The 23372-nt window shown below is 28.9% G+C and overlaps 1 non-coding gene across 1 annotated transcript; it reads right to left on the minus strand.

The window, feature by feature from the left end:
• Window positions 1-37: 37 nt before the first annotated feature.
• Window positions 38-21441, minus strand: uqcr11 (ubiquinol-cytochrome c reductase, complex III subunit XI). Its single transcript, XR_010642916.1, has 3 exons — window positions 21271-21441; window positions 506-628; window positions 38-148 (listed from the first exon to the last, which is right to left on the minus strand). It is a non-coding gene; the product is annotated as a ubiquinol-cytochrome c reductase, complex III subunit XI (transcript).
• Between the last annotated feature and the right edge of the window lie 1931 nt (window positions 21442-23372).

Here is a 23372-nt window from a genome sequence, read left to right on the forward strand (position 1 = left end):
TTTTAAAAACCTTGATAAATAATCTCAACAAAACAAGTTTAGTTTGAAACTCAATTATATTTCCACAACATAAACAAATTGTTTGGCTTAATCCACCATTTATTTTGGAAGATATTGATCTTTAATGGTCTGTAATTAGTTCGGTTATCTAAATAGTGATTTAAATAATTATAAAAAGTATAAATCAATTTATATCTTAAACATAAATGTTTACAAAATTTACTACTTTGCATAAAGGATTGCATCGAAATTTACTACTGTGCATTAAGTATTGAACAGTATTAATATATTCTGCTGGTCATCATTTTTAAAACGCGCACTCTAATACTGACACTGAAGAAATTTATTAAATGCAAAATTCAGAAATAAAAATAAGAATTAAATGCAAAACGAAATTACTGCATTTGCAAAAATAACACAATTTAATAATGTTTAATAGAAATATCAGTTAAAACTCTCGTTAGATAAAATAATTCAAACTTAAAATAAATAAATGAATATTTACTTCGGGATAACATGCTGATATTTGCCTTTATAGAAAGGAATATAGTTTGTGACAACTCTCCAATCTGTTAAATATAATCCAAGTAAAGAAGCACCAGTTCCCCATGAAATCAAGGTTGGAACCCTAAACAAAGAAAATAAAGTTAAAAAATTTTTTAATGTGAAATGCAGGTAAAAAAAACTAATTCATAACGAAATTCTCAATATTATAGGGACTAGAGTCGGGTTTGTAGATGGACTAATTAAATGTAATTAATCATAATATTGGGGATATTTTAACGCCTTTTTCTCAGAACTGGTTCTGGTAGAACTGGCAGCGAAGCTAGCAGTTTCAATTTTGTAACTTTATCAATACTTACAATCTTGCTTAATTTCTCTTAATTCTCCTGTAAAATAATATTAGATACTAAATACATGTTTTCTTCCTCATGTTTTTGATTGCACACTTATTCAATGTATTCCAAGATAAAATGAGGAAAAACAGTTTCTAAGAAAGACTCTTATATTGTTTAACATCATTTTATAAAAAAACATCAGAAATAAATAATTATAATCAAAAAATGTTGTAAATTTGCACTTCTTTCGTTTTTAGTTAATAAATGTTATTTTCAATACAGTAAAAGCTAAAATAATTATTATGTGACTTAAAAATTATTTTTAAAATTTTTACATAATTTTATTTTTTGTAAAACCCAACATGACATTTTTTAGCATTTAGAGTCATGTAGCAAAATTAAGACTTCAAGTACCCAATTACATTAACCAATTACATTGATTTAACAGAACTACACTAATTCCGTAAAATTGTATTGAGTAATAGAAAATGACACCCGTCAGCACAAGAGTTGCGACTAAACACTTCTTTCTGAACCAGCCTGCAGTTATGAAATAAAAGATCAACTTACAACTTCTAGTGATGTTTAGAGACTGTATGACTACTCCTTAAAGTACAAAAAATATGGTTGTATGCAGGAGAGATGGACAGCGATAGCACTGGAGGTTTTAAGAATTAACACACCAAGCAGGTATCCCAACAATTGATGAAAAGAGTGTAGTAAACAGAACCCCTGAATAAGAAGAAGAGTGCTGTCCATCGAGGACAACTTTTATATTACGATTGGAAAGGAAGGATTCAATAACCTTAAAGATGTTGCCAGATACACAATAAAAAGAAAGCTTATGAAGAAGACCAGCAAGTCGAACTTTATCAAAAGCATTTAAAATGTCAAGAGCGATGGCCTTAATCTCTCCACCTTTATCTAATGCACAATAAAACCTATCGGTTATTTCTGTTAACAAATCAGCTGTAGAATGAGAAGATCGAAATCCATATTGATGGTCAGAAAGTAAGTTATTAGATTCAAGATGAGTAATAAAGTGTTTGTTAATTAAAGATTCAAAAACCTTGGTTACGATGGGAAGAAGACTAATGGGACGGCAGTTAGATGAATCAGATTGCTCTCCAGAATTTTTAAAGAAAGGGATAACAGATGCCGCTTTCCAGCAGGCTGGAAAACAAGACTCTGATAAGCACTTGTTGAATAGTTTTGAGAGTATAGATGACAGCTCCGGAGAACACTTCTGCAAGACAATAACAGGTATGTTGTCCGGGCCACAAGCTGTAGAAGAGTCTAAGCAGGAAATCACTTTAGATACAGAAGCAGGAGTGATGCGAATGTCAAGCAATGGATCAACTTTTTTGTTGGCAATATCAGATAGAACGCAACTAGTGGAATCAAGAGATGATATCGATGAAAAGTTTTTAGCAAACAATTTAGCACTGTCTTTAGGTGAGGTGACAAAGTCTGAACCATACAAGAGAGGTAGAATTAAAGATTTACCCTTATTATTAATACTATTAAAGATTCTCCAGAAGTCCTGATAGGCTAACTTTTGAGATGAGATACGAAATTTCATGACCAGAGAATAGCATGCTTTGGCGTTAGACAAAGCCTTTTTACAATGGTTTCTAGCAGTAATAAACAGACGTCTGTTTTCTGGAGAATTGTTTTGCTGATAGATATGGAAGTAATGGTTTCGATTGGCAATTGCAGCAGCAAAGTGTGAAGAAAATCATAGAGGAGAGTGAGGCTTGACCTGGAATCGTCGAGAGGGAACAAAAGATTACATGCCAGCCTGAATCCACCAAGTTACGAAGCACATTTGTCGACAGGAAGACGAAAGACTTCAACCCAAGAGCCGCTACAAAGAAAATCATGGAAAGAATCTCAGTCAGCTTTAAGGTAGTTGTAAAAGGTACAATGATAGGAGGATTCAGGTGATGAAAAAGAATGAGATATTAGTTTTAGAGAGATCAAACTGTGATCAGAAGCACTAAGCCTAAGGGTCACTGAAGAGAAACTGAGCACTGACTAGGATCAGAAACAAGACATAAGTCGAGTAGAGAAGGTAAATGATTCGGGTTGTCTGGAAAGCGAGTTGGAAAGTTGACTATTCGAGTAAGGGATTGAAAAAGGCAAAAGTTGTGGGCTTTAATGCCTACAGAGTCACTGACACTAGAGCCAAACCATTCAGTGTGATGAGCATTAAAGTCACCAACAACAACAATATTGGCTGATGGATAAAGCTTGGTCAATTTGATCAGAAACAACATCAAAAAAAGTGCAGTCTTGAGATGAAGGAGAGCGATATAGAACAAAGAGAAAGGTGATAGAGTGAAGTGGTGCTAAACGAAAGCACATGAAAGAATAGTCTGTGAATTCAAACCTAGTTTCACAACAAATGGGTGAATTCTCACGAATGTAAATGCCCAGGCCAAGCATGTGACTATTGGAGTCTTTGCGAATTAAAGGAAGATAACCAAAAACACTAAGATCGCAAGATGAGACAGCTGAACTCAAATAAATCTCACAAAGAACAAGTAGGTCTGGTAAACTTTGCAAGAGATAAGACTCAACAAAAGAAAAGTTAATTCGAAGACAACGAATATTAGTGAATGATAGGTTTAGAGAACTTAGTGAACATGATGGTTTTTTGTGTTTTATAGTTTTTGGTACTTTAGCATTTTTAAATTTGTTAAATAACTTGACCCAAATCATAGATAGCACTCAGTACACTATTTAATAGCCCAAGCAATTGCCTTATTACTATTAATAAACCCTAAGCCATAACAAAGGGCTCCCAATGCGGCCTTGGCAATGCACACCAAAAGTAAAAACAGGGACACCATCCATGCACAACGTGGTACTGTTAATACTTTGATATTTTCAGCTGTTGATGGAATCAGCCTCTTTCAGAGCTACCACAGTTTGGGAGACCTGACTACCAGCAGGCCTTAGAACCATAAAACTGAGTTTTAGAGCTGTACCCTCATTAGGAGATAATAGAATGAGTTGCCTAGTAATAAAAACAGAGACACAAGCAAAACCCATGCATTGAGTCAAGAAGATCCAGCATTCAACATCCTAAAATAGAAACAATGTATTAAAAATACATCTGCGCCAGCATAATAGATAAAGAAGGGAAGCAAGGCTGGTCAACAGATAGAATCTGTTTACCTTTTAGTAGCACAATATAGCAACTTTCTAGATTGATTTTTTTAATGTTTAAAAAAGAAATATAGATAAATTTTAAATGTTTATAAAAAGCAAAGTAATTTTTATTCTATATTTATATTTATTAAATACTTATACTTTTTTATTTTGTATAGTAAATTTTTTATGCAACTTTTTTAAAAAAAGAAGAGAAAAACGAAGAATAATGAAAAAAAAATTTGCTGCCCCATGCCAAACCCTCAGTTGATGTAGCAGCACTCCGCTGCGAGTCAGGCTATTTGCCAATCGATGTATGTACTGAAGCCCACGGCAGCAGGCTATTTCAGTATGACATCACACTGCTCACCTAAATCAGCAGTATAAGATATAAATTTATATATTATATAATAAATTTTATAATTAAAATTATATTTACTTTATATTTTAAATTACTTAATTTTAAAATTAAGAAAAATGTGTTGAAAATAAATGTGTTGATAATAAAAGTAAGAAATGTGTTGAAAATAAATAAAACCGATGAAAATTTATTCAAGTTAAAATTTATTTTAAATACTACTTTAATTACTTTTATTTACTTTGGTTTCAGTTTTACTTTTTAATTTTACCACCACAGAGTTTTTAAGGTAATATATAATTTTATACAGCTTAACTGCAGGATAACCAACTCCCCTAAAACGGTTTATCGGAGCAATTTATGGCTTTTGCAAAAGTATAATTTTTTCTCTCAAAAGTGTAATTATCATTGTAACTAAAATGAAAAACTTATTTAACAGATAAAAAATAAAATTATAACACTAAACTATTGCATAATGATTTTTATTTTATGTAATGAAATATATTTTATATATTAATTACTTTAATATATTATTCAACCTTATTGTAGAGTTTTTAATTGTTGTAATAAATCTTAAAATGCCTGCATTCTATTTTAATAAGAAAACATAAAACTTTTTTTATAAGAAATAAAAACAACGCTTGTCTGTAGAATTTTTTCACGCTACATTAAAGGACACTTTTGTATATATTTTAGTAATATTAACATAACAAACATGCTTAGAAACGAATGTCCCGTTTCTTTATTTTTGCATATGTAAACATTGGTGTTAGCTTAAAATTTTTAAAAACAAATGCATAACTTCAACAACCAAATAATGATGCGATTGATAGATTTTTATTTATTATAAAAAACACATATTTATAATATAAAACAATTAGTTACTAAAATTTATAACGCATTTTAAAGAATTTTAAAGAAACCATGCTAAAACATGATTACTTCCTTCAATAGCTTTTATAAAATATATATATATATATATATATATATATATATTATATATATATATATATATATATATATATATATATATATATATATATATATATATATAATATATATGATAAGTATAATAATATATAATAAGTAAATATAATAAGTAAAATAACTAAGTTGGCTATCAAAAAAAGTAATTATGATTTAGCATGGTTTTTGCATGTGTTGAACAAAAACATGAAAAATTTTACTTAAAATGAATGCATTTGCAATTACTTTTAAAGAAACCATGCTTCAACATTATGATTGCTTTTTTCTTTAGCGTGTCTATTTTTTTCAATTTCCTTATTTTTCTTAAAGTGAAGTAATGTTTATTTGCATATTAAAAATACTTTTAAAAGTTTTGAAAAGAATTTTTAAGTTTTGCTGAAATATATATATTCTAATTGAATGCATAGAATTATTATGTTTATTATAGTTTTCATTTTTTGTTGTGTGTCTAACAATGCCATATTATGATTTTTTATTTATTAACATATTATTAAATATTTAATACGATATTATTTTGAAAAGTTTTGAAAAAGTCAAAAAAATTTGTTTTTAGCTCCTTGTCTTTTAATTTCTTCAAGTTTTTTTACGTTTTTTTATTTGTAAATATATTTAGCGAACTAAATTGAGAAAAATTCATTATTTAGTATAAATTGATTACAATTTACAATAGTTAGGTCATTGCATATTAATTATCATTAATATGAGTGCACTTTGCAAATGCATAAAAAAATTGTTTTGAAAAAATAAAAATTTGATTGAATTCAATAAGCATCATACTTTTAATTTTGATTTATATAATAACTTCAACTTGTTTCTCCGCGCAGCGGCCTTGTTCATCAAGTTTCGTGTTTCGGAGTTATAGAGTTGAGAGAGGGTTATAAGGGTAAACAGTATATAAGGGTATATAAGGGTAAATAAGGTTATATAAGGGTATATAAGGGTATATAATAAGGGTATATAATAAGGGTATATAAAAAAGGTATATAATAAGGGTATATAAAAAGGGTATATAATATAATAAGGGTATATAATAAGGGTATATAATAATATATATAAGGGTATATAATAAGGGTATATAATAAGGGTATAATATAAGGATATATAAGGGTATATAAGGGTATATAAGGGTAAACAGATTCTATCTGTTGACCAGCCTCGCACCCCTTCTTCATCTATTAGGCTGGCGCAGATGTATTTTTAATACATTGTTTCCAGTTTAGGATGTTGAATGCTGGATCTTCTTGACTCAATGCATGGGTTTGCTTGTGTCACTGTTTTTATGACTAAGCAACTCATTCTATTATCTCCTTATGAGGGTACAGCTCTAAGACTCAAATTTATGGTTCTGAGGCCGGCTGGTAGTCAGGTTTCCCGAACTCTGTGGTAGCTCTCAGAGGGGCTGATTCCATCAACAGCTGAAAAATATCAAAGTACTAACAGTGCCATGTTGCGCATGGATGGTGTCCCTGTTTGTACTTTTGGTGTGCATTGCGGAGGACACATTTGGAGCCCTTTGTTACGGCTTAGGGTTTATTAGTAGTAATGAGGCAATTGCTTGGGCTATTAAACAGTGTTCTGAGTACTATTTATGCTTTGAGTCAAGTTCTTCAATCTAATTTAAAAATGAATAAAGTACCAAAAACTATAAAACACAAAAAACCATCATCATCACCAAGTCCTCTAAACCTATCATTCACTAATATTTGTGGTCTTCGAAGTAACTTTTCTTCTGTTAAGTCTTATCTCTTGCAAAGTTCACCAGACCTACTTGCTCTTTGTGAGATTAATTTGAGTTCGGCTGTCTCATCTTGTGATCTTAGTGTTGATTGTTATCTTCCTCTGATTCGTAAAGACTCCAATAGTCACATGCATGGCCTGGGCATTTACATTCGTAAGAATTCACCTGTTTGTCGTGAAACTAGGTTTGAATCCACAGACTATTCTTTTATGTGCTTTCGTTTAGCACCACTTCACTCTATCACCTTTCTCTTTGTTCTATATTGCTCTCCTTCATCTCAAGACTGCACTCTTTTTGATGTTATTTCTGATCATATTGACCAAGCCCTCTCTCTTTATCCATCAGCTAATATAGTTGTTGTCGGTGACTTTAATGCTCACCACTCTGAATGGCTTGGCTCTAGTGTCAGTGACTCTGCAGGCATTAAAGCCCACAACTTTTGCCTTTCTCAATCCCTAACTCAAATAGTCAACTTTCCAACTCGCTTTCCTGACAACCCTAATCATTTACCTTCTCTACTCGACTTATTTCTGATCCTAGTCAGTGCTCAGTTTCTCCGCATTCACCTTTAGGTTCTTCTGATCACAATTTGATCTCTCTAAAACTAATATCTCATCCTTCTTCAACACCTGAATCCCCCTATCACCGAACCTCTTTCAACTACAGTAAAGCTGACTGGGATTCTTTCGTTGACTTTCTTCATGATGGCCCTTGAGTAGAAATCTTTCAACTTCCTGTCGACAAATGTGCTTCTTACATAACTTCGTGGATTCAGGCTGGCATGGAATCTTTTATTCCCTCTCGACGATTCCAGGTCAAGCCTCACTCTCCTCCATGGTTTTCCTCACACTGTGCTGCTGCGATTGCCAATCTAAACCTTTAATTCCATACCTATCAGCAAAACAATTCTCCAGAAAACAGACGTCTGTTTATTACTGCTAGAAACAACTGTAAAAAGGTTTTGTCTAACGCCAAAACCCGCTATTCTCAGGTCATGAAATCTCGTATCTCATCTCAAAAATTAGGCTCTCGTGACTTCTGGAGAATCTTTAATAATATCAATAATAAGGGCAAATCTATAATTCCACCTCTCTTGTATGGTTCAGACTTTGTCACCTCACCTAAAGACAAAGCCGAACTGTTTGCTAAAAACTTTTCATCAATATCATCTCTTGATTCCACTAATTGCATTCTACCTGACATTGCCAACAAACAGGTTGATCCATTGCTTGACATTCATATCACTCCAGCATCTGTATCTAAAGTGATTTCCTGCTTAGACTCTTCTACAGCTTGTGGCCCAGACAACATACCTGTTATTGTCTTGCAGAAGTGTTCTCTGGAGCTGTCGTCTATACTCTCAAAACTATTCAACAAGTGCTTATCAGAGTCTTGTTTTCCAGCCTGCTGGAAAGCCGCATCTGTTATCCCTATCTTCAAAAATTCTGGAGAGCAATCTGATTCGTCTAACTACCATCCCATAAGTCTTCTTCCTATCATAAGCAAGGTTTTTGAATCTTTAATTAACAAGAACTTAATTTCTCATCTTGAATCTAATAACTTACTTTCTGACCATCAATATGGATTTCGATCTTCTCGTTCTACAGCTGATTTGCTAACAGTAATAACTGACAGGTTTTATCGTGCATTAGATAAAGGTGGAGAGGTTAAGGCCATCGCTCTTGACATTTCAAAAGCGTTTGATAAAGTTTGGCATGCTGGTCTTCTCCATAAGCTTTCTTCTTATGGTGTATCCGGCAACATCTTTAAGATCATTGAATCCTTCCTTTCCAATTGTAGCATAAAAGTTGTCCTTGATGGACAACACTCTTCTTCTTATTCTGTAACTTCAGGGGTTCCTCAAGGTTCTATCCTTGACCCTATACTCTTTTTAATTTACATTAACGATCTTCCAGATATTCTCACATCTAAGGTGGCATTGTTTGCTGATGATACTACCATTTATTCTTGTCGTGATAAGAAACCAACACCCTCTGATTGCTTGGAGGGGGCATTTGAGCTTGAAAAGGATCTCACTTCTGCTACAGCATGGGGCTCACAGTGGCTGGTGAACTTTAATTCAGATAAAACTCAATTTTTTTCAGCCAATCGTTATCGCAATAAATTAGATCTTCCTATATTTATGAACGGTGATGTACTCGATGAGTCACCTACTCTTCATCTTCTAGGATTAACTCTTACTTCCAAACTTACTTGGAAACCAAATATCAAATCGGTTGCAAAATTAGCATCTGCTAAGGTTGCATCTCTTTATCGAGCTCGCCACTTTCTTACTCTGGATTCTATTCTCTATCTCTATAAATCTCAAATCCGGCCTTGTATGGAATACTGTTGCCATATCTGGGGCGGATCTTCTAATGATGCCCTTTCTCTTTCAGACAAGGTGCAAAAACGCATTGTAAACATAGTTGGACCTGCTCTTGCAGCCAACCTTTAACCATTATCACATCGTCGTAATGTTGCTTCTCTTTCTCTTTTCTACAAATACTATAATGGGCACTGCTCTAAAGAGCTAGCGTCTCTTGTGCCATCTACTAAAATTCATTCTCGTGTTACTCGTCATTCAATTAAGTGTCATCCTTTTTCTGTGACTGTTCCTAAGTGCTCCAAAAACGCATATTTGTCTAGTTTTTTTCCTCGAACATCAGTTCTTCGGAATTCGCTTCCTTCATCTTGGATTCCTAATTCATATAATTTGCAATCTTTTAAGTCATCCGTCAATCGTTATCTTGCTCTACATCTTCATCTTTTCTCTTACAGTAACTTCCAACTTTAATTAGTGGCTGCTTGCAGTCTTGTTGGAAGCGAAGATGTTTAAAAAAAACAAACAAAAAAAAAAACCACAATTAAGTAGATTCCTCGTCTGTAGTGGCCTTCTGGGCCTTGGGGAAGTGAATTAACAAAAAAAAAAAAAAAAAAAAAAAATTATTTGAAAATAAAACTTCTTTATACAACAAATATCTCTTAAATTAGACGTTTGTCTTTAAATAAAGAAACAAATGTCAACATTCATTATAAAAAAACATGATTTGCAGGGTTGTAACAAGTATAAAACCAAATTTTGTATTTATTTGGCAATTTTTTTTTTTTTTTTTTTTTTTTTTTTTTTTTTTTTTTTTTTTGTTACTTCACCTCCCCAAGGCCCAGAAGGCCACTACAGATGAGGAGGCTACTTAATTGTGGTCATAACCCTCTCTCAACTCTATAACTTCGAAACACGAACCTTGACGAACAAGGCAGCTGCGCGGAGAAACATGTTGATAACAAGGCAATTAGAGAGAGTTAGAGTTGTTGCATAATAGCTTGTGCCAAAACTAAAAGCTCTCACAAGAAGCTGTTTAGAAGAGCAGATCGCATGGCTCACCATGTTTGTTTTAGGAGAGCTTTTCTCAGCTTACGCACTCATTTATTCCTGCTGAGGCTTATTTATATATATATATATATATATATATATATATATATATATATATATATATATATATATATTTTTTTTTTTTTAATATTTATAAATATAATTATTTATATATAATATAACTCTCCCTAGTATTTTACGGTTTTACAAGTAAAAAATGTAAATAATTAACCAAAATAATGTTACATTTATTACAAAATTACAGCTTTAACGCCAACATTGATTCGCCACTAATTTTCATTTACATGCTTTATTCGCTTACTAATATAAAGAGTATGATTTTATAAACTAGCGACAACTATAACATTTGAATCAATGTATACAAAAACGTTTTAAGTCATTTTTTTTAATATTTGACTTTTTGATGAAAATTTGTTTTTTGAAGACAGTTCCACCATTGCATAGTAAAACATTCTAAATCAGACTTCTCTGTACACGTTAAATAGAGAGCTGAAATATTGTCTGTAAACTAAAAGGTTCTAGGTCAGTGACTTAGAAGGTTTTTGTTTGCAGCACTGAGAAAACCAGCTGTGTTCTGCTGGTAGCTTTCAGATGTTTTTAATCCAATTTTTGTTTTGTTTTAGTTATGAGTTTGAGGTTATTTGGGTTTATTTTATTATTCATGTAGTTTTCTCGCAGTGAACACAATGTTTCGATTTCAGATCTTTTTTATTCATTAAAAAAACTGCCTCTACAAAAATTCCTCGTTCAACTTATACTTTAAAAAACACCTCAAATATGCTCATAAAAAAACCGTTTTAACTATATTTATATTTCCACAAGGAAACTATCCGCCGTACAGGGTTTCTCCCACGCAATTTAATAATTAAATTGCGTTATGAATTGTAATTATTACAATTCATCTCGTTGTTTTAATGAAAAAGACTTATAATGGATGAAGAACCTAGTACTAGCAGTGGAAGAAAGGTTAAAAATGAGGCTATGTGGAAAAGGAATGTTGTTAAAGAAGCTAGAGTGAAAGGTAAAGAGTACATTGACTACAAAGGAAGAACTGTACCTTCTACTACTGTTGGCACTGATTGCATGTGAGATTTGTATTGCAATTTCGATACCCAATTAGCCTTTTAATAATTTGTTTAGGCCTATCATAGCATACCATGCAACATGTTTTCATAAAAACGTCTTAGACAAAACTAATCCAGCACGTTCCATATCGTTCCATTTAGTTGTCTGTAGGCCACTCATTGATGGGCTGATGGTCCAAACTTACAAGATGTCTCAAGTCGACGATCGCACCATCGAGTTTCCGCAAAATGTGTGCTACCCATTGGGTAATGTTCCAATTAAAAGAGTGAAACTGCAGGATATTAGGAAGCTAATGCAATATGTTCTGGATGAGTTCAGTGGTTTTTATGATGAACTCATGAGCTGGCCAACAACCGACGAGACGAATGGCGGGGAAGAGGAACATGATATCCAGTGAGGAGTCTGACAAAGGCTTTGTAATCGGTCCTTTTATACATTGTGTGATTTAACATGTGTAATAGTTTGAACTTTGATTTTTAATAGTTTTTTGTACAAAAAATGAATAAATATATTAAAGACAAGCTTTTTGTTATTATCCGTAACAAATGTAAACAAAAAAGTCAGACAACTTTAACTATGTATAACACATATATATATATCACAAATTTTGATATATATTTTAACAAATCTAATATTTAAAGATGTCAAAAAGCACCCAGAATTTTTTTTGAATTTATTAAAGTAATAATTTTCGGTTTAATAAGTTTTTTCTCTTTCCCCGAAAAAATAGTTTTTATGACTTAGAACATTTTTGTATACATCGATTCATTTAATAAACAATATTTGTAAGTTTCTTCTATATAGACTAAAAAGCTTTATTACATAGCGTATATATTGCATAACAAGGTCAGTTCATTCAAAATTTTAATTAATTCATTAAAAAATTAAACATTTACTTTTCAAATCAAGTTTTTAGCGTGATCATAATATTATTATGTTTTAAAAACTTTTATTTATTTTATTATTTAAAATATTTTTAATGCAATTTTACTGTTATTTGAAAAAGCTTAAAGCTCATATAGTTTAATTGCTTTGAAAACTATATTACAAAACATAAGCGGTGAAGAAGCTCATATTAGAGTATTAAAAATCTATCATCAAGAAGTGACTCAAAAATTGATTGCAAGATTTAATGATAACAGAGACGACGAGTTAATAAAAGCGTTGGGAAAAAAAAAGATATCTGCCCCATGATAAAACCCTCAGTTGGTGTAGCAGCACTTCCTTGTAGCAACAGGCTATAAGTTAGTCGATTTATGTACCGAAGCCAATAACTATTCCTTATGTTTATATTAAAAAGTCTCCAACAGAGAGCACAACAAGCAAAAAATCATTTTAGATTGCTTAACTGTAGCCAACTGTTACCATATATATATATATATATATATATATATATATATATATATATATATATATATATATATATATACCAGATAAAGTCGACAGTGTTTAAATTGCTTGTTAAAGACGACACTTTTTTTTTAAATTTATTTGTATGATTTGAATGATTTATATCATACAATAGAGTTTTACAAGTCTATATTATAAAATCAATCAAGCGTAACTTTTTTATTTTAACTTTGAATGAAAACCGTCGACTTTAATTTTAAAGCATCAAACTTAAAATCATTAAAAACCCAAGTTAAGTTGACTTCGGCATAAATTATATCCACTTTAAGTATAGAAAAGTGTTTATTTTATTAAACGTTTATATATATAAAATAATACATAACATTAAAATCTTTTAAGATAAAATAAGTTAAAATTGTTTTGTTTAAGAAAAAATAAACTAAAATATACACACTACAATATACACACATACAACTAAAATATACTCACTAAAATATACACACATACAACTAAAATATACACACATACAACTAAAATATACACACATACAACTAAAATATACAACTAAATAACACACTAAAATATACACACATACAACTAAAATATACACACATACAACTAAAATATACACACATACAACTAAAATATACAACTAAATAACACACTAAAATATACACACATACAACTAAAATATACACACTAGAGTCGTCTTAACTGTTATATTTTCTAACTTGATATTTTAAACTTTAGTTTCTGATAAATATTTATTAGTTTAATACAATCTAACCTATTTTACAATCTAACCTATTTTAAACATATTACCAATATTTATTGAACGTTGCTATTCTACAGTAGGTTTTGTAAAGTAATTTATAAAAAAAAAACATTTAAAATTTAAGTCGATGCAATTTTGTTGCTTTTAATTACTTGTAGACTTAATCATCTTTTTCATACTTAAACAGTCGACTTAAACGGCACACACACACACATATATATTAGGTATGCGGAAATCCGCGTTATACAGAACTGATATTTATGTTAAAATTCTGTGCCACGCTATTTGAAGTTTGCTTTTTGACAGTAATGTAGAAACATGTTTTAAACTCTAATTTTATTTATTTTATTATAACTTTATATTAAGATAGATGTTTTTTAAAAACTTCTATGATTATTCTTTTTTAATACGTGTTTTTTAATTACAATTATAAACTTTATAAGTGGTTTTATTGACGGTGAAAACATCGTTGCATTTCATGCATTCAGTAAACATTGAAGATATTTTAAAAAAATTTTTTAACACATTTTCATGCACTAGCAAATTTTAATGAAAAATTTAAAAATAAATAAGTGCAAGGAGGGGGCGTGTGAATAATAATTCCTTTAAAAAAAGTATATATTAATTTTTTTTATACATGTATAGTTTTAATTTTATTAACACATATATATAACGCATAACGCATATAACCATAAAGAGGCTCAGATTTTGTAAAGAAAAGAAGCATAGATAGGCATATTGTAATATCATAAGGCTTCATTTACTCTAACTTACAGATGCTTTGAGTACAGTACTACCACCTTCTAGTAAAATAGTCTTACTATGTCTTAAATTACGTATTTAAGTTTTTTACTTTTATGCTGCATAACTTATAAGAAATATGCTTTAAGGAATCCCAATCCTCCAAGAGATGTTGTGTTCATATTAAAAAGAATAATAAAAAAAATGATTAGGTTAAATTTTTTTTGATTAAAACAAAAGAATAAATGAATACCAAAAAAAACTAAATTTTTTATTTTAGTTGAAGCTTGCCTTCTCTGTTTAATTGTAGGCCCAGACTTGATAACTTATTCAAGCGCATTTTGTACCAAAGAGTTTTAGTACATGAGGTCATTGACTTTTTTGTTTGTTTACATAATCAATCTCTGCACAAAAAAAAAAAATCCATGACATCATGTACTGAAACTCTTATTAAAAAAACATGCTTAAATAAACTATTAAGCCTGTAGATTGCAACTTATATTATGCTGACTTTTAGGCCTACAATAAAACGGAGAAGGGGAGCTTTAACAAAAATAAAAAAGTTAGTTTTACTTAGTATTCATTTATTCTTTTGTTTTAATCAAAAAAATTTAGTGCAAACAATTTTTTATATCATTCTCTTTACTATGAACAAAACATGTCTTGGACGTGTGGGTAGTAAACAATTGGGGTTGATATTTGACTGGGGACGGGTTTGTGTCTGCATAAACATTTATACATCCTAAAGTACAAAATTTTTTTTTAAATTTATGTTACATTTTGTATATATATGCACATATAAACATCATTATGACCAATATGATAATCATCATAATCATCATGATCATCATCACCATGATCATCATCATCATCATCATCATCATCATCATCATCATCATCATCATCATCATCATCATCATCATCATCATCATCATCATCATGATTATCATATCATAATCATGATTATCATCATCATCACCATGATCATCATCATGATCATCATCATGATTATCATCATCATCATGATTATCATCATCATCATGATTATCATCACCAGCAGCAGACTTTAGCCTTCCTCTTTTATGCTGTTTCTCTAATCGTGGTCAATGCTCAAACAAGCTATTATCTCAATTACAATAAAGCAAAACTCATTCTTGCTTGGCTTTTTATTCAACAAGTTGTATCTTTTTACTGTATCTGTCCCTATTTATTAAATACTGGCATAAATATATGCCAGAATTTAAAAAATAGTAAATATATTATAAAATTATAATATATAAATAATTATATATTTTTTTCTAGCTCCACCTATCAAACTCTGCTAAATCTTAATACTTTGGCAGGGCCGAATTTGCAAAAAGTCTAAATTTTAGCTAGGGCTCCCAACAAACTAGGTTTGGGATCCTTTTAAGCTTAAGCATAATTATGAGTAGGGTTGCCTTATAGATGTAGATAAGGTGGAAGAGGAAGAAGAGGAAGCAAGGCTGCTAAAGTTATTGTAAATAATATTTATTGAATAATTTAATACAGATTCATACACTACATTTTATACTTATTACTTTTAAAGTGAAAATTTTTTTGAAAGTTTTTAAGTTTTTTTTCATTTTTTTATGTGTTATTTGGTGTTATCTTTTTAAAAATAAATTTTTTAAAATTTAAATTAAGTGTAAAGTTTTTGATGAAACACGTAAATAAAATAATTAAGGATAAAAATAATTCACAACATTGCAGGCTTAGTCGGGAAGCAAGTGCGATTACATTCTATTCCTGACCACGCAAATTAATTTATTTACAACAACTTGACCACGACTTTTTAGATGTTTGAGAACATTTAAATTTATGTTTCTATGTATGGCCAAACATTTTGACATGCTAAAACAATTAAATTCATTAATAATCATATGTTTTTATATTGGCAAAGGGCTTTCAAAAAAGCGACGATATATTTTTATTGATCATTTATAAAAAAAAAAAATTAATTTTATTTTTAAATTATATAAAGTTAAGTAAGTTTTATTAAAAATTATGTAAATATTTATATGTATAAAAATATAGACAAATCTCAAAATTAGATTATTTTTACAAAAATAGATTTATTCTTTAAATGTATATCTTTTAAAAATATTTGCACAATTTCAACAACTATGTTTTCAATAAAATGTAAAAAGAATAATCAAAGTTAATATAATTAACAATCAAATAAACATACAGGAACTTACTGGTGACTGAACTAAACATACATACATATTAAATTAGGAGCGGATGAACACCGCACCAGGGGGCCACATATATTACTATAAACATTTATATAAGATGACTTACAGGTGAACCAGCACCGTGCCAGAGATCCATATAAAACACAAACATACAAATATTTTAAAAAGCCCACTCACTAAATATCATCAGCAGTATTATGAAGCAGTTCCGCTTCCTCACCATAATTATTTTTCGTCTTTTTATTTTAAAAGTTTGCTTTCTAATAAATTTATGCAATAGAAATATGCTTTTAGTTTGCAAAAGACAAAATAAAATCACAATCTACTTAGAGTGCATCATACCTGTTATATATTAATTTATAATATATTTTTTAGTATAATAAACAGATGAACTTAAATAAAACAAGTTATTAAATAAACACATAGTCTGCCGTTTGGATGCTGATCATTATAGACCGCTGTTCCAGGGGTCTGGCACATTGTGGAATTTTTTAAAGTATTTCAAAGACACAGCTAAAAGAAAAGATTTTTATAATATTTTTATAGTAATGTAAAGATTTAAATATTTCTTTTGTTCATCTCACTTGAGAAGAATTTTTAAAATATTTTAAACTTTACAAACTATGCAAAGCATGAAATGGTTATAAAAAAATTTTTACTTTTTTATTTATTATATAATATAACTACCATTAGTTTTATTAGAATCTTGTTGAAATAAAGAATTATACTAAATAAATAAAGAATTATATTATACTTTGATAAATTGAAGAATGTTTGTTTCTTTACTAAATGATCATTAATAGTAAGTTGTACTTTCTATAAGTGTCAATTAATTTTATTAAAAAATTATAAAAATGAGAAACTTAAAAATAATTTATTCAAAACATAATTTGTTTTGGTTTAGTTGAATTTTTCTTTGTTAAGAATTTATTTCTTCTTTCAGCAGTTATCTTCAAACAAATTAAGTTTTTTTTTTGTGCTTTTTGAAATTTTCTCAAAACATCTAAAAAGCTGTGGGGATGTTGTCGCAACGAAATATTATATGCGTGGTCAGATATAGAGTGTGATCGCAACTGCTTTCTGACCAAGACTGCAACAATTAAAATTTTTTGTGGTTTATTTTGTTGTATATTTCTAAGGTTATTAGAAAACTCTACATTTTAATATTTGTAAAAACTGTTAGATCTTTTAAGATATAATGAGTCCTAAAAAAAAGTACAATAAAAAGTTTTTTGTGTGGCGTTTTAGCTGCTAACTTCAGGTTACCCTCTGGAGCAAACATTAAGTGTGTGAACAGACATATACCTTTTCATTTTATCCACAATGGAGCCTTAATTAGTAAGTTATTGCACAAGTGAATAAGTATTTCAACTTAAACACTTGCTTAAATCAAATTCAATGAGTAGTCCTTAATGGCAAAAAAACGATTAAAAGATTTAAAAACAAATAATGAAAAACGTGCTGCATTTTGCAATAAGCCTTTCACACTGTTACCGACTATGATACTTTCATCGCAACCAACCTCTAGTACTACTTACAATGGTTCATGTTCCAGAGTTATAGAATCTTCTAAAGGTACTATTTTTACATCTGTGATAAGTAAAGAACCAAATAATGATAATTTTAAAACAAGACATAGGTTTACAGGAAAGCTGAATCTTACAAAAAATTTAAAAGACAGTTTGTGTCATTTGTCTTCTAGATTACGTTTACGTCATATCTATTGTTAACAATTATTATTAAGTTTCATTATTGGAATTACTTAATATTTTAATTTTAAAGTAAAAGCTGAGACAATTCAATTAAAATAATATTCAAAAACATTTTTTTATTTTTGAATTTATCTTATAACTATTTAAACCTTATTTTGACAACAGTTTCTTCAACAAATCCACTTATCAACAAATTGATACCTAAAACATAACTTTTTATAGAATTGTTCGATCTTCATATTTTTTCCATTTTAAAAATTTTGAATTGAAGCTCTTTCCAATGACATATATTTTGTTACTATTTATATATTCTAATATTTAATTAATTTAAAAATTTTACGTCACATACCTATATATATATATATATATATATATATATATATATATATATATATATATATATATATATATATATATATATATATATATATATATATATACATATATATATATATATACATATATATATATATATATATATATATATATATATATATATATATATATAAATAAATATCAATAAAACTTCAATTTATACCAAAAAATAAATTACAGGAAGTCACAAATGTCTTAACTACGGTAAATTCTCACACATTTGTGGAATGTACTGACACTAATATAAAAAAGTATTCTTTTGAATTGATTACTTTTTGCTTTTTAAAAAAAATATTTTCAATAAAGGGGAGTTTTAATGTAATTATTATTTGAGCTCACTTATTTTTATAGTTTTTTTATTTTTGTGCCTGCATTTAGAAATCAATTCCAATTTTTTGTTTAATAAACATTCTTAGTTTGCATGTGTAATTAATCCAAATTTTTCTTGTAGGCATATTATGCATTTTTCGGAAATAATGTTATATGCAGGTGCCGTTTTAAGGATGGACCAAATTCAGTATAAAATCATCAATATTTTTATCTTTTAATTCCTGTATATATTTTGTAATGATGTACCAAACAATCGGCATTGGCTTGATCGGCCACTTTTTTCACAATCGGTATCGGCCTTATTTTTCTATTTTCCAACATGGCATTTTAATATTTTCATCCTGCATTATGATAACAATTAAATAATAAATAAACTAAACATTATGCATTACTTAATATTTTTTTGAAAACTTTTTATTTTGACTTTGTTTACAGGCAAAAATTTATTGTTTATTCTTAAGATGATGTTTATAAGCTTTAATTTAACAGCTGAATGCACTTACACCTTTACTACCATTGTGTTGTTTTAATTTTATTTTTTGACGAGGAGGCTACTTAATTATGGTTATAACCCAATCTTAACTCTATAACTCCGAAACACGAACTTGACAAACAAGGCCGCTGCACAGAGAAACAAGTTGAGCGGGGTACTACCAGGGATGTGGTGGGGATCGAACTCTGAACCTTTTGCTTATGAAGTGAGCACTCTACCACTACACCACTATTGCATATCTAAATTACTATTAAATTAATAAAGAATTCTAAGTAAACTGCTTATGATAGTACCATTTTCTTTTTTAAGTTTAAATAAAAAGAAATCCTCGAAAATTGTATTTATTTTTTGAAAGTTTTCTTTTCATAGTAAAATAAACTAGTTTTTCTAATATCTTTTAAAATACTGGTTTGGCTCTGATTTGAGTCCAAGCATTTGTTTACCGGTACTGATTCCATGAAAAAGATTACACGATTTAAAGTTGTAAGGTTTTATATTTTCAAAATTTTAATAATTAGTTAATTAATCAATATCGGCATCTGTATTGACCCTTTTCTTTCCATCGGCATCAGTATTGGCATCGGCCAAAAAAATGCTATCGGTACATCACTAATATTTTGACAGCATTGTGTTATTTAAGTACTTTTTATTTTTAAAGGATTGTTTATGATTGGCAAAACATTTTTTCCATTCAGTCTCTGTTATGCCAATATATTTTTCTATCAGGTACATTCTTAGAGGAAATAACACATTTATATACCACATTTTTGGATAAATAACTTCCACTCATAAAACAATTGTTTTTTTTGTTTATAATTACAACTTTCTGTAGTTTTTTTATTTTTAATTGTTTAAATATATATATATATAAATATATATATATATATATATATATATATATATATATATATATATATATATATATATATATATATATATATATATATATATATTAGATATATATTCATATAAAAATATTACAATAATATTTTTGTGAATCCAAATAGTACAAAACTAATTGAAGGCAGTGACCTTATAAAACAAAACAAAACAAAAAGAAGTTGTAAAAAAAAACAAAAAAAAAAACAAAACAGAAACAAACAAACAAAACTAATAATAAAACGAACTCCCCAAAAATGGAAATAAAAAAATATATTTATATATGCTTCCTGACTTAAATATACTGGGGATGGTAGAAAAGGACTGTGATTACTTAAGTGGACAATTTAAAATTACTTAAATGAAATACCATTTTTAAAATAAAATAAAAATTAGATAAATTGCTTTTGAAAAACCACAAAAACACAACTTTGTTGACTAACACAATTTTTTTTGTTTTTGTTCAATATGCTTTATAATTTTATTTTATTAGTTTTCTAAACTGTTTAGACTTTTTTTATTTATTTTACTATCTAGTATTTTTATTTTTGTTATGCCGACTGAATTATTTTAAGTTAGACGAAGCATATACATTGTGTACATACATTAACTGATTTAGCATTGACGTACCAAAGTGAGCATACATTGACTAAGTAATTTAGACATAGGCGCATCGAAGTGTGCAAACAACAACTGAAGGTTTTTGTTTACCCTAACGTATAACATTCTTATGTAAAACATCTATATTTCTGGTAAATATATTGCTTTTTGTTGTTTGTTGTTGTTTATATATTCAAAAATCTCTTTAGTTTTCTTATATTGTGAATTATAAAAAGCATACCAACTCTTTCCTTTTTGTGATGTAATTCTAGCAATTCCATACAGTTCTAAAAAAGAAGTTCTCAATGATCCCGACATTTAAAAGGGCACTTGTTGGAAACAAGCACAGATAAAGAGCAACAACTTTAAAAAAATGCAACTTAAATATGGCGGAATACGAGCCCGGCGGCGTTTTTAAAAACAAATTTACCGATCCTTTCTTGTCATTAATTTATTTCAATTATGCGCAAATAACCTGTACAATCGATCATGCACCATTATGGAAGGCAAACAAGGTGGAATCTATAGATGGTGTTCGATTGACGTCACGATGAAAAAAAATTGTTATTCCGACGCCATCCTGTAAGTCAAACAAATGCGCATGTTCCACCCTAAGTCTGTTTTTAAACGAAGCCGGGGTTGGGGTGATGTTTCACCCCGAGTGCGAATTTTCGTTGAAACTTGGGGTAGGTCATGTTTCACTCGGGGTGTGTGACTTTTTAATGTGAATTGATACTTAGAATTTCGTTTGAAGCGAGCTTTTAAATTAGTTTACTCCTTCAAAATACAAATGCACAAGAGATAACGATTTTAAAAATATTTAATGATTTAAAATATAGTTTATTATATTATAATTTTATATATATAAAAAATAATCATATGAAATGGGTATTTGTATCACAAAGTCTATGAATATTATGTCTAATTTTTGTAATCATATGAATCATAGCAAAAACTGTAAAAATGAGTCCTGAATGTTTTGAACAGCAAAAAGATCAGTTTGAAAAATCGTTAAAACTTAACAACTAGTCAAACAGCTCTATTTTATCAGAATGTGAATATACTTTCATTACCAAATATTTGAAAGATAAAACTGATGAAATAACTGAATATATTGTGTCACGGAATAGTTTTATAATGGTTGTCATTTAAAAAAATCTTTTGAATTAGTTTCCTTTATTCAAATTGGTTGACATTATATTTAGTATGGTTGACATTATATTTAGTATTTATCTTAGCTTCCCCATATTAAATATTTACAATCAAAAGTTAGTAAAGCCATCGGCATGATGTACCGAGTTCGTCCTTAGGTTAATATTATATGTCTTAAATTAATTTACTTCTCTTTAATTCATTGTTTTATCAGTTATGCCAATATTACATGGGGCAGCACGCAAACTACTAAACTTAAAAAAATACTTAGTGTTCAAAAACATGCGTGTAGAATTATATACGGAAAAAAAAGAAGGGAGCACACGAAACCCTTAATGCTTGACATAAAAATGATGAATATTTATGAAATAAATATTTATCAACACCTAATTTTTATGTATAAGTTTACAAATAACCTAACTCCAGTAAATTTTAATTGTAAGTTTAAAAAAAATATAAACGAAAAGTATTTCCTTAGAACAAACCAATCAAATTTCTTTAAATTGCCTAAGAAACTAAACAAGTTTACAGAGTGTTCAATAGCATTTCGCGGACCAATAATATGGAACTATTTTAAAAAAAAAGAAGCTAAAAAAGATAATATGGTAAAATCATTAAACTCATTTAAGTTGCTAGCAAAAAAAACATATTTTTAATTAGGAGGAATTACAAGAACTCCGTTAAGTTTTATCAAAATAGTTTTACTTTTTTATTCTTTGAAAAATTAATTGTACATATCTTTTGTAGTTATTTATGCAATGGTGTATGTATTTTAAATCCTTGAGTATTTAAATTTGAAGTTTTTACATCTTACTTTTATCTGCAGTTTATTTGAACATTTTGACGACATTTTATTTTTTCAAGGGGCTCTATGAAAAGATTGTGGTGGTATTGTATCACCCATATCTTCTTTAAGTCACGGTCTGTTTTTTAAATTGTCTTATTTGTTTATATATTTCATTACGTGATAATCTTATGTAACTTATTTTATTAAACAGCAAAATATATTCTAAACTAAAAAAAAAATAAAATAGTATGTCAAATACTTATAAAAATATTAAGTTTTTTAAAATATCATATCATGTTGTGTTTTTAAATAACTTGTCCAATTCGCATGAAACATCGTCATGAAACAGCATGTAATCTTGAAAAAAAATGCAAAATTCATTTTTTAAAAGTACAATAAACAAA

This window comes from Hydra vulgaris, chromosome 13, assembly GCF_038396675.1.
Source record: "Hydra vulgaris chromosome 13, alternate assembly HydraT2T_AEP".
Lineage (NCBI taxonomy): Eukaryota > Metazoa > Cnidaria > Hydrozoa > Anthoathecata > Hydridae > Hydra > Hydra vulgaris.